Source organism: Pteronotus mesoamericanus, unplaced genomic scaffold (genome assembly GCF_021234165.1).
Source record: "Pteronotus mesoamericanus isolate MK-2021 breed Mesoamerican mustached bat unplaced genomic scaffold, CSHL_Meso_final scaffold_21, whole genome shotgun sequence".
NCBI lineage: Eukaryota > Metazoa > Chordata > Mammalia > Chiroptera > Mormoopidae > Pteronotus > Pteronotus mesoamericanus.
In genome coordinates this window covers 9,766,707-9,779,480 of record NW_026555310.1, presented here as the reverse complement: position 1 = coordinate 9,779,480, position 12,774 = coordinate 9,766,707, and the positions used below count along the sequence as shown (strand labels likewise).

The following is a 12,774-nucleotide window of genomic DNA, read 5'->3' as shown; positions in this document are numbered from 1 at the left end:
AAATAGCGCAGACCATAGCAGTTAAATGGGTTTGTAACTTCCAGACAATATGATCTCAGACTAGCTGTTTAGGCTCATAGAGGTTATTATGTTTCTTCACTTGAAAAACAGGAATTATTGCGTATATTTTATTGCTTGTTGTGAAAACTGAATATAATGATGACTGTGTGTAATAAATATCTTAGCACATCATAGGCTTTTAAACATGGGAGCTTTTATTACTATTATCTCATGAAATGATCTGTGGTCAGTCATGCCCCAAGCCAATTTGCTTTTGAATAGTGCTTGCATAAGACCAATTTTTGTGGAGATAATTGGCAACTACCTAGCATACTCAAGTACAATCTGTATCACATTTTTAATAGTCTGATTCCTGTCCTAACATTTAAGAGAAGAGATCATTGTGACTGTTCCCATTGCTTCCTGATGTGGCTGCCAGACCCCATGGCAGGCACGGAGGCAGTGGTCTGTCAGTAAAGGCTGAGTGAGTAATACAGGGCAGTAACGTCAGAAATACATGCATCTCCTTATAGTTAGAGGATGTGAGATCAAGCAGCTGGCTAAGGAACTAACATCCAGAAGATCCAAAGTAGAAAGACAGACACACAGAGCTTGTCCAAGAAGTACGAAGTATATCTGACTGTATGCTATGAAGAAATAGTCTGGAGCTGAATGTGCCTCTGAGGTCAAGAGACCTACCAAATATGGGAGTTTAAGTCAGCAGCAATGTAGTAAATTTTATCAGGAATAAGTTTTAAAAAAAAGTCTGATAGGACTAATTGTATTTATTACTTGGTAGATAACATTTTCTTATTTTAAAACAAGCTCAGTAAGTTAGGTGCTTTGGCAAAAGCTCTAAAGTAATTTCAGTTCCATTTCTATTTGGGCTTAAATCACCCTCTATTTTATTTCATTCCTTGATTAGAAATCTTAACAAGATAACTGTGTCAGGCACATATTAGTAACCAAGTCTAATAGAGACACCAACGCCCAAGGGTATTTATTTTTAAGGATATGCCCGTGTGTGTGCATGTGCAAGTGTGTGTGAGTACCTGCATGGGCACGTGGGTGTGATGTTCTCTATAGCTGCTGCTCTGCTTTTGGGAGCTGGGTATTTTAATCCTCTTCCTCTTTAGGTAACTGACAAAATCAGGGGTTAATCTGCCCTTCCATCTCTTGCTCTAACTGGGATTACAGCAGGGTTTAGGACCCACCATATATGAGGGGTAACAGGGAAAGCTGGAATTCTGCTCTTGTGTTGACAAAGTAACCCCAGTAGAACAGTTTGGTTTTAAGAACTAACACAGCTCTGTTTGGGGATGAATTTAATCATAGTCTAAATTGGACTTAGTTTCTTCCTCCCTCCCTCCTTCCTTCCCTCCCTCCGTCCCTTCCTATCCTCACCTGAGGACATGCTTATTGATTTTAGAGAAGGGAAAGGAGGGAGGGATAGAGGGAGAAAAACATCAATGTGACAGAGAGAGAGAGATTGATTGGTTGCCTCTTGCATGCACCCTCAACTGGGGAATGCATCCGCAACCCAGGCATGTGCCCTGACTGGGAATGGAACCTTCAATTCTTCAGTTTACAGGGCAACATTCCAACCAACTGAGGCACACGGGCCAGGGCTGGACTTGGTTTCTCAAAGCTACTTATATCTTCCCTGGAGCAACATGGAAATATAAGACTCCTAGATTAGAGGAGTCAGAATATGACTCCCCCAGAAAGAAATTCCTTTAAGCTTCCTAGACTAATTCATGCCCACATCTCTCCAAAGTTGATGTGGAGGGGGAGCATTTCAGAGTACTTTTGGCCACATGGGAATTACCTATAATTGAGCTGTCAAATATGATAGCTACCAACCCTATATCACTATTAAAATTAAATTTTTAATTAATTGGAATTTAAAATTCAGCCCCTCAGTTACATGAAGCTCAATAGCTACATGTCCATTTATTAACACAGATATAGAACATTTCCATAAGAGCCTACTTGGTTTTCCAAGCAAAACGTTTGCAGTGGACTTCAGTTAGTATATCCCGTGGACTTCCAATAATCATGTACTGAACAGTGTAGTAAGTAATCTCTCTATTTTCTGTACCTGCGCAAGCACCTAAAGCTGCCCTTCCATAATGCTCATCAGGCTCATAAATATGTACATGATGTCATCATTCCCATGACACTGTGAGCTCTGCAAAGGCAGGTACTTGTCTTCCTTATCATTGTGTCCCCAGCATGCAGTACCATGCCTAGAACATAGATATTGATCAATAAATAGTTGTTGAATGAATGAATAAATCCTAACTTTCTATATCTCTTTCGTGGATAAAAACACCAAATTTTTGAAGTTAGTGTGAGGATTAAATTAAATAGTATAAATAAAGTAACTGACACTTGCCTGACATAAAAATAGGTGCTTTAATGTCTGCTTCCTCTCTTACCCTTTGATGAATAGAAGCCTGGGTCACTTGGACCCACAGGTCACTGAGACTTCTGGTCAAGCTGACAATCTCCCTAGGTTTTTAGCCCTTGTGTTTCCTTCCCTTTGATCAAAAGCTTGGCTTAGGTTATTAACTACGGGGAGAAAGATCAGAATTCCGTTTTGCTATTTGGCACCGAGGCAGCGGTTCTCCAAGGGAACAGAGCCCTAACTCAGAGGCAGTTACTTTCATAATTCATTCTAGAAATCTCTTCAAGACTAAAATTTTGGCTTTTAACCAACCATACGGTTCATTCAGGCTTCTCTCTTCCTATCAGAATTCTGAATAGCAAAACAGTGCCAACAATTAAGTGTCGAAACCATGCCTAGAGATTCCTCGACATGAATTAGTATAGCAGGAGCATTGGAGGGAGAACTTTGGAACAAATAGCACTTTACGATAAGCATTTAAAGTCTTTTTCTTTGTCCTTCTCTGCGCTTTCAACTCTCCCCTAAAATGCTACTTTTGTATATTTAGAGGTGGGGAGAGATGGCAAATTTTTGTTTAGCTTAGAGGCAGTTTTGCAAAAGCCAATTCTAAGATGCACAGAGAAAAAGGGGGAAAGGAAAAGGTCCAGAGTGGTTTCCAGGGTGGTATTGTGGAGCACGTTGTGGAAAAGTTTTAGCCATCTGCTAACGGATATTATAAAAGTGGAGACTGTGCTAAAAAATAAACTGCCGGGTTGTCCTTTGCAGAAAGTTAATAAAAAGAAGGAAGTGAAAGACTGCTCATTATTTTTAATGACTTTGCTTTCCAGCAGAGCGCCTGTATCTCTCTGCCTTTGCTTTCTGCCTTCAGTTCATTATAACACACTAAACTGCCTCTTAGAATGATGGCTTTGTTCTAAGACTCGGAGTTCATCAAGAGGCTCACAGTCCAAGCTGACCAGTTGTTAGCCACAGTCCCGGTGCCAAGGTGATGATGCCAAGAGGAGCCCAGGACGTTGTCCATGAACAGTCATCAACCATGACGGCCCTGGCCTTCCTCTGAGCATGTCCACGTTGTTACAGAGAGCAGCTCTCAATGCTTCATTGTACTTGGTGGGTAATGCAAGTTTCAGCCATCCGTTAAAGTGGCAGTTTCAAAAGCAGTTCATCCTACTTTGGTAAACCAGGAGGCCCTATGGTATGGTTAGAAGCATCCTTTGTTTTTGTGGGGGTTTTTTAAATTCCACATATAGTACTATACATGTTTGTATCATACTTGCCTTATTAGTTTCATTATTTCCAGATACAGTATTTGAGTGTATAACTTTGTGCTATACATTTAGAGTAAGTAATTTCTGTGCTAATATCCTGGGCTATCGACGGCCTCAGGTGCCCCAGATAAATTCTGAAAATGTGGATAATACATTCATCAATTGTGAGATGAAAAAGTAGTAAGTAACCCTTCCTTATTTCACTGTGATGCTTAAAGAAGATAAATGGTTTGATCTAGGCATGTATATGTTTCATAAAGCAGTAAAACAATGTAAGTCTCCATGTATAAAATAAGGATATTTACACACACACACAAAGCGGAAATTCTAGTTCCAAACTCTACATTGGAGATACCTGCTGTCTTTGTTGATTTTTTTTAAAACCATATTTCTGTTTCCAAATAAGGACTAAACTGTCTGTGCTTTGGAAAAAGCTCTTTGAATTCTGTGTTCACAAATCCCTGTGTTTTGAAAAAAGAGATAAACGCACTGGAGAGGGCCTGGGATGGCCGAGGGACAGCGGGCTCTCGCGTGGGGGTTTGCACCTGGAAACGCAGCAGCAACCTCGTCTGCGAGCGGAATGGGGCTGAGTCCCTCTAACATTCTTCAGGCAAAACCATCAGAGAGTCACCTACTCATAAACTTGGGAATTGGAGTGACAATCTGCCTGGTTTTCTTCTGTTTCCACTTGAGCATATATATGTTTTTTACACAAAATAAATGGGTCTTTTTTGCCAAAAGTATTCAGGCACCATATTCTTAAAAAAGCCTTGCTAGAAATAAAGTATATGTTTATTCATTAGCTGTCAGGCACTTCTGGGCTCAGTACTCACACAGACAGGCTGTTTAATGTGGAGTTTAATAACATTTATGTAGAGCAGAGCTGGTGACCATCTTGGTGGAGAAAAATTCACACTGACGAAACGTACTGTTTTGCTTGTCTTCATCCAGGAGAGGAAAAACCTGACTAGGGGTGCCATGCTTTATCTAAACTCTGCTGCACTGTTGACTAGGGAAAAAAAAAAAAAAAAAGCAGTTTACTGTCATATGAGGAGGAAAGAATAAAGCCAGCCAGCCAATTTGAAAGGAAAAGGAACATATTTTAGTTTCCCCCAAAACCCAGAAGAGATTCAGTTAGAGCTATTTTTACCCTCTCCCCAAACGATTTAACTTTGTTGTCTCCTGACAACGGTCAAAAGCTGTTTGATCTATTTAGTTTGAAAAAGACAAAGGTGATAGACTGCTCAGCAGAAAACTAATTAGGAAAAAAAGAGTTCATTGGATTTCAGGAAAAATAATAAAATGAACAAAGAAAGCAAATGTTCTGTTCGGTCATCAACTGGGTTCATACTGTGCAGGGGGTGGGGGTTACCAAAGACATTTTCCCAAAGCTAGGCCTGCTCTAATTGACTTATTACATGTTAGAATCCCTAGGAATATTATTGCATGTGGCCATGAGAACTCAATCAAGGAATTGGTGTGGTGAGAGAGTTAGGGATGGCTGAATGGAACTGTGAAAAATAAGGGTAAAGAAATATCATTTAGGGAGAAATAATTGATTTATCACATCGATAACTAAACTACTCTATTAAGAGTTACCAGTTGGGATGTTCAACTGCATTTCCGTTTCAAAGTGGAAGGTTTCCCCAAACTTTGTGTTACAGATATGCAACTTACTAAGTGTGTGCACGCACACATTTGTGGTTTTTTGGGGGGGATACTTGGGGGTGTGATTTGAAGAGCGGGTGGAGTGAGGAAGAAAACAATTTCTATTTTATAAATCACTGTTTGGAATTTTAGCATTTAAACAGATTCAAACTATTAACAGTGGATTGAGATGCATAATCCTCTTGAAGACTAGGTTTATTCATTTACAAGGGGCAATATTAACCAATTCATGGGTAAGAAGATACGTGTAAAGCACTTTTTATTGTCTATACAGGAACAAATACATATTAATTCCTTTTTTTACCTCTCTGTCCTGATACTACTTTGAATAACCCTCCTCTTCTGCAACTTATCAAGGAAAAAACAAACAAGAAAATAATCCACAGTAACCTACTGAATAGGAGAATTAACATTTATTCTTCCTACATCTGAATATATAGAGTATTGGGGTATGGTAAAATAATGGAGAAATATATAGTTAGCAGATTGTTGATTTTCAGTCTAATTTCCAATCTATTCCACTCTGATTATTTTGATGCCCTTGGTGGCACAATAGGAAAATGCTGCTGCTAATAAATTGAGGTTTGGAGTAAAGAGAACTTTTAAAAAGCTCTACATTCTTTTTCTTGTCAAGACTATTGAGCTAATTAGTTTAGAGTACCAGCATAGAGAGAGAATTCCTAAAAATAGATAGTTATTAAGAGCCTTGGGGAAATATTCTACTATAATTTGCTTTCTGGATAAAAATTTTAAGTGGGTATACAAGAATTATTGCTCAATTATAATAAAATTCCTATGAAGTTACACATACTATGTTAATCAGTGTGAGCTCATTTTGGCCCACATGTTATTATAATGAATACCAAAGTGTGGTGAAGGGTCAGACAAGACAGAGAAACAGATGATGCAGTAACCAAGAAGCCAAAACTGAAAGTAGAGAAGCTACAGACAACAACGGATCTCAACAATGGATCTGAGAAAAGGAAGGGAACCTGGTGGTTTGTGCAATCCAACTTCTTTGTACTTTAAAGCTTCATACCCTGAAAATGTTGCAATATCATTTCCATCTCCAAAAGAGTAAAGTTCTAGGCTTGGTAAGGAAGGAGTAAATGGAAATTGCAGAAAGATCATTTTCTTCCCGGAACAATATAAAAATTTGGCTGCCTTTTCTGGCAGAGAAATGTTGAATTACAGTATATTTCTTTTTCATATAATATATGGCCTTTCTATGAGATAAGTCTTTAGGGAAATGAACCAACATCCTTTCCCACCCTCACAAGCTGTCAGATTATTTTATTTGTTCTGCAAATTTGAATTTGCTACAAGTTATCCATTGAGATGGGCCAAGTTGAAGATATCAAAGCAGTGCGCCACACACAATCACAATCAACCCCACGTAACTGCAATTTCTCAGACTGCCATTTCCAAATTTCATCCATCAGCAGTCAAAACAACTTGAGACTATTTAGTTTAATTTTATCTGCTAAACAGGGTCTCGTCTGGACAGCACCTTAAAGAGAGCTCTTCAGGAAAAACAAAGCTTAACCCAGAAAGTAATAATGTTAAATAAGTTTCACCTTTCCCTGTCAAGTTGAACCCATGGAGAGGGTTATTTGATATCCTGGATGAATGCAACAGAACTGGAATTCTGGTTCATTTTTCTTAAGACTCCATGTCTCCGTGTGCTTTCTGCCAGTTTTTTTTTTTTTTTCAATACTATCTGAAACTCATTCCAAGTGGTTACCCATATTCAAACCAGAAAATTCTATATTCTTTGCACTACTGGTCCACTGCTCTTGTACAATGATTTGAGGGTTTTGTTTTCTTTTTCTGTTTACAATGCCTCTAAGTTTTATACTAAAATACTCCCCAGAAAGCTCCTCACATACATTAGACATGCTTTGAGTTACTCTGTCAATAATGATGTAAAATAACCAACAAAATAGTTTTCTATTAATAACTGAGCATTAGTAATAAGATGTGCATTAATGGGAGACTCATGACTAGAAATCTCAGAACATTTAATCCTTTAGTTATATCATAAAAATTTATCTGCAGTTTGATTCATCATTGGAACCCCTAAAAACAGGCATAGCATGTCATTGGGTCTTAATACATATTAGTAGAGTGAGAACTTGTAAGGCTAAGAACTTTAAAATGCTGTTTTGTGAGTTGCCACCAAATTTGTCCCCTAAGTGCCCTTTTCTACAACAATGCATTAGTTGTAGATAATGCCTGATTACCTTTCAGTGTAGATGGAGAGAAAAGACATAACTACAGAATTAATAAAAACCTGAGTAGCAAGTTGGCATTAGAGAAAGCTTAAAGGTAGTGTGAGGAGAGTTCCGCAAAGAAAGATTACAATTAGTTCAGAGAATCAAGAAGGAGAGGATGTTTACGAACAGTCTTGAAGACTAGGTAAGTGTGGTGAAAAGGCAAGGATGAGGTATAGCCTAGACTCTGGAGCTGGACACCTAAGATCAAATGGTAGTTTTATCTAGTCAACTTAGTCATTTACCGCTGCTGAAGCTATTAACCACCCTGAGAAAAATGAAGGTGATAATAGATTTTGTTTTACAGCATAGTTGTGGAGATCACTGAAGTTATCATATGGATCTTCCTAATAAAGGCACAATATCAGGTTCACCCCTACTAACTGGTGATCTTGTTTTTATAATACTTAGCTGACCGTCTTTAGTGAGATGGTATATTGAAATTATTCAAATGACATCATTAATGGCATATCTTAGAAGGAAATGAACATCACATCATCTTTGGGCGTGTGATTCCGGACTCTGCAAACAGCTCCAGCCGCCTTTTGAGGGACACTCTTCCCTGCATACAGTGTCGACAGATCTGGTCCTCAGCAGTATTTCTATCACCTGGTGGAAGTCATTACAACATTTGCAGCCACAGTAGCACTCAAATGCTTCATTTGGCAACTAGCACACTTGACAAGAGTATAAAACCCCAGTGATGATGGGAGCTGGGGAGGGGGGAGTGGGGTGTCTAGTGTTCAGGTTTAGAAACCTGTGCTGCTCTTTTGAAACATCTCTCCAATAAATATATGTTCCCTTTGTGCCTGCAGGAAACATTTTCCACAGGACGTAAAGAACCCATAGTGAAACCCTCCTCATTTGAGATTCCAGGAGGCAACCCTGCAGGATCCAGTGCATTTTTACTTAAAACTTTTAAGGAACTGCAATTGAAATGGCCTAAGGTTTCTGAAACCAAAGCAGAGCGTTCCTCACCAGCCTCTTTGAGTGCTACCCAAATGACCGTGCTGTTCACTGAAGTTCTTCTGACCTACCTGCAATTTCCACCCTAATTTGGCCTTTCATACCTAGCACAAAGAACGGTGTATATTTTGTCCACTTGTAACCTCCTGAGAAAAATCAGAAGGCTAGAGAAATGGTAAGTAAATGTCCTTTAAAATTCAAAGAACCATAGCATGTCCTGTTGTGCCGCTCCATTACTGAGCAGCAACCGGGGAAATTACTGGCTCCAAACAACAGGCATGTTTGTTGGTTTTCCTTCAATTGTTTTTAAAAGAGTAAAACTCAGAATATTATTATTTATAGATTTAGCTCTCCGGGAAATTAGAATTTGTTTACAGTGCAGTCATTTCAGTCAAAATAAAAATGAAACACATTTTAAAAGTCAGATTTACTTGAATTCAATGTACCCTCTCAGATTAAAAAATAAATAAATTAAAACTGGTGTCAGTGTTGTATTATAAAGGCTATCATTTTAACTTTTTATAAAAAAAAGTTGTGGTTCATTTTAAACTTAATTTTCTTCCAGTAAATGCCTCTTTTCTTAATGAAACATCATGTATTTATACACCATATTTTCAAAGAAGGAAGACAAATAGTTTATAATATTAGAGGTGGCTGATTTTGTTGCCTGCTATAGAAAGAAAAGTCTTTGTTTAGTAAAACTGGGTGGATATAAGGGAATGCATGTATTTTATTTATAATTGTGCATAATTCTTTTCAACTGCTAAGTAATTGATTTTAAAAATCCTTCATGCATTTTAAAAATACTTTTTAAAAATGGTTTAAAATGTATTTTTAAAAATGTAAAACTAATAGAAACATTGGTATAAACGTACCATTTTTTTTTATCAATGAAAGCAAGCAGAAAAAGAGAATTTTTGGAAGATTACTATAGACACTTTATTACTTTAAAGAGGTTTGACAAGCAAATTCAAGTAAGAACAAACAAAAAATCTTTTCTACTCAGCTTGATTTTAATTCAATAGAAAAAATAAGCACTTAAAAATACTATTTGAAAAGAATAAGAAAGACTTTTTTTTAAATCAGAATTTGACAGAAGCTATATTTTGACTTGAAAAGAATGTTCTCAAGCTGAAAACCTGGAATCAAAGTTGCTAGCATTTATAACGGAAAAGAATGGGGTCATCTCAACTCTGCTTTTAGGAGAGGCCTGCACCCATTCCCAAGGGCAACATAATCCTCCCCGGAACCAGCCCTGGAGGCTGGGGCCTGGGCCACCCGTGGTGCCACAGGTCAGGAGGGAGGTGAGAGGCAGCGCCTGCTCCGCACCCTGGCTGTGGCTGGCACTTCTCGCCCCCACTGCCAGAGTATTTCATGTCAGGACCATCTTCCTGAAGAGGATCGTGGAGTTCTGCATTTGAGGGGATGATTTCGCTTTTCCTTAAATCTTTCGGCTGCAAAGGGTTAAATATAAAATCCCAGTAAAGAGCCTTTAGGAAGATATTCCTGGGGACCTCAGAAGGCAAGGAGCCCAGGGAACAGCATCCTTATTCAAAGATCAAAATGGGGGGCAAATAGCCAAAAATAATCAGAAGCTTCAAAGCAAAGGCATAAATCAGACATTTTTTTCCCCTAAAGATAGAGGATTACTCATTGTCATTTTTCCCACAAATATTTGGTTCAGAATTGGAGAATAAGTCATAACTTTTGCTGCCTTCAAATATCCTAATGTTTTTTTCTTCTTCAAGTTTTACCTTTTATAATGTTAAACACTCAAAACCACAGGGAAACAGCATAGTCTCCCAGTCAATTTCAGCTTTTATCAAGACAGAGTGCTCTGCAGAGATGCAGATACATTTGTGGGTTTGGTCTTGTCGCTTATTGATCCTTACACGATTCTCTTAAATTGTCGTAATAACAGCTATTACTTCTGACACATTATCAATAGGAAATGAGTATTCAGGACGAAAAAAATGGTAGTGATGTGAAAGCAAGATCCATTTATTCGTTCAGACCTACAACAATGGGCAGTTGGAGACAGTGAGTGAAGAGCAGTGGAGGTGATTCGCCATTTATTGAGAGAGCTTACTGAACATTCACCTATCACACCAGGTCAAGAAAAGAAGAGACCTCAAAGAGATATGAAACAGAATCGCTATATCAATTTTTGTGGCCATGATTCTCAAATTTTTGGTCTCAGAATCCCTTTATACTCTTAAAAGCTATAAGGACACTAAAGAGCTGTGGGTTATATCTATCTACACTTACTATATTAGAAAATAAAATAAATATTAAAACACTTATTAACCTAGTTTTTAAATAACAATAGTAAACATTTTCTTAGGCAAAATAACTCCATTCCCCCCAATTAAATTAGGTGTAAGAATGGAGTTGTTTTATAGTTTTGAACATCCTTTAAAGGTCCAGCTTAACAAAAAATTAGCTAGATGCTCCTTTTAGCTTCTGCATTCAATTGGTTGTGATGTGTTATTATGGTTGAAATATGTGAAGAAATCTACTCTCACACATATATTGGGAAAATGAAAGAATATTTTACTAGCCATTTTACATAATCATGTCTGTGCTTCTTTTATACTACATCAAAATTCAAAAAGTGGTAATTTCTTAAAGATAAGTTTCCATGTGGGACCTGAAGCCATAATCATGAACCTTTTTGTAGTCTGTTACATTGGCCTACTTTGCACCTTGAATGAGTTTTTTTTTAATCAATGTACGGTTTTTACAACATCAAGATTTGTTATTTAGAATATATTGGCTCATTTTTTATGTAGATCTTCCAATGTACAGTGGAATGAATACTCCACTGCATGCACACTCATGAGAAAATGTGCTTTTAGAGGCAAATAATATACGAGCATTATTACAAAACTTATTGGACTCTGTAGACTCTTTGAAAGTATCTCAGGGAGCCCCAGCGGTCCGTCTCTTGGAGAACAGCTGCCCTGTTCTTTTATTTATTTTTTTCTCTACATGGTTTCATCTCATCTGTTGCCCCCTTTACTCTTTCGCCTTCTTTAGATTCACAACATTCATGTCACACTTCTCATCAGAACTTTGGCTAACTTTCACTCAGCCTTTAGTAAAGTTTTAGTTTAGATGCTAGTTTTTCTAAAAACCATACTCTGACTTTCCTTAATCTGCACTAGATGCCCTTTCCTATAGGTATTTACCTATAGATAAAACTATGGCTTATTTACTTTCCTGAAATTTCTAAATGGACTAAAACCCCTAATGGACAAGAATCGTGACTGTGTAGACCTCACATAGGCCTTATATTTTTAATAAATCTGGTTTTTTTTCAATTTAAGAATAAAAATCAAGAAATAATGATATGGGAGTGGAAATAGAGAGTTTTCTACTGCATTAAATTCTACTTCCCTCAGCTTGCTATTGGACTCCTAATATAGCCTGAGTATGTTATGTGGAATTTTCTTTTTGTAGGTAAAGATTATCTCTCTGCTAACTCTTCCCATTTTTCAAGGTACAGGTCAGGTTACACTTCCCCTAATAAAAACAACAAGGAAACAAAAAACAGTATTCCAGCCCACCTCCATTCAGTAGCACTTACTCATTCCTTTGAACATATATAGCCCTAAAAGATTTTCATACTGCTCATTTGGCAACTTACCCCATATTCATTACCATTTAGCATTGGTTATCCAGAGTTATATTTTCCCAGTAAGCAGTGAGTTTCATGAGAGCAGCAATCATGTCCGTTTTATCTCAGATCCTGCCTTCACATGTCATGTTTCTTGACACCCAGCAGATGATTAGTAATTGGTCTTAACTGATTAATTGATTTGTCATTGGGATTTCAGTCTGCTTCTCTAAAGGATCATTCCAAAATAATATATCATTCATTTAGAACTTGCAGGAAAGCTTTATTTTACACTTTGATGTGGAAAACCTGTGCACTATACGGCACTAGCTATCTATAAGAAGAAAAGTACACTCCAGTTCAAATTCTTCTTCAGTATACCCTCATTAAGTTGGACAGGGCTGTGCCCCAAAGAATGTGTACTTTTTGTAGGCATCTTATTGTGTAAGCTATAGTTGCAAGTGACAGAAACTCAAAACATCTTAAGCAAAAGGGAAATTTATTGGCTCATGCAATTGTTAAGCCCATGGGTGGAGATGTTTGCGTTTAAGCCTGATTAAATCCAGAAGC

General features: G+C 37.6%; 1 pseudogene; it reads right to left on the bottom strand.

Moving 5' to 3' along the window:
• Positions 1–3,448, bottom strand: part of LOC129085116 (serine/threonine-protein phosphatase 4 catalytic subunit-like) — a 93,425-nt pseudogene extending 89,977 nt beyond the window's left edge.
• Between the last annotated feature and the right edge of the window lie 9,326 nt (positions 3,449–12,774).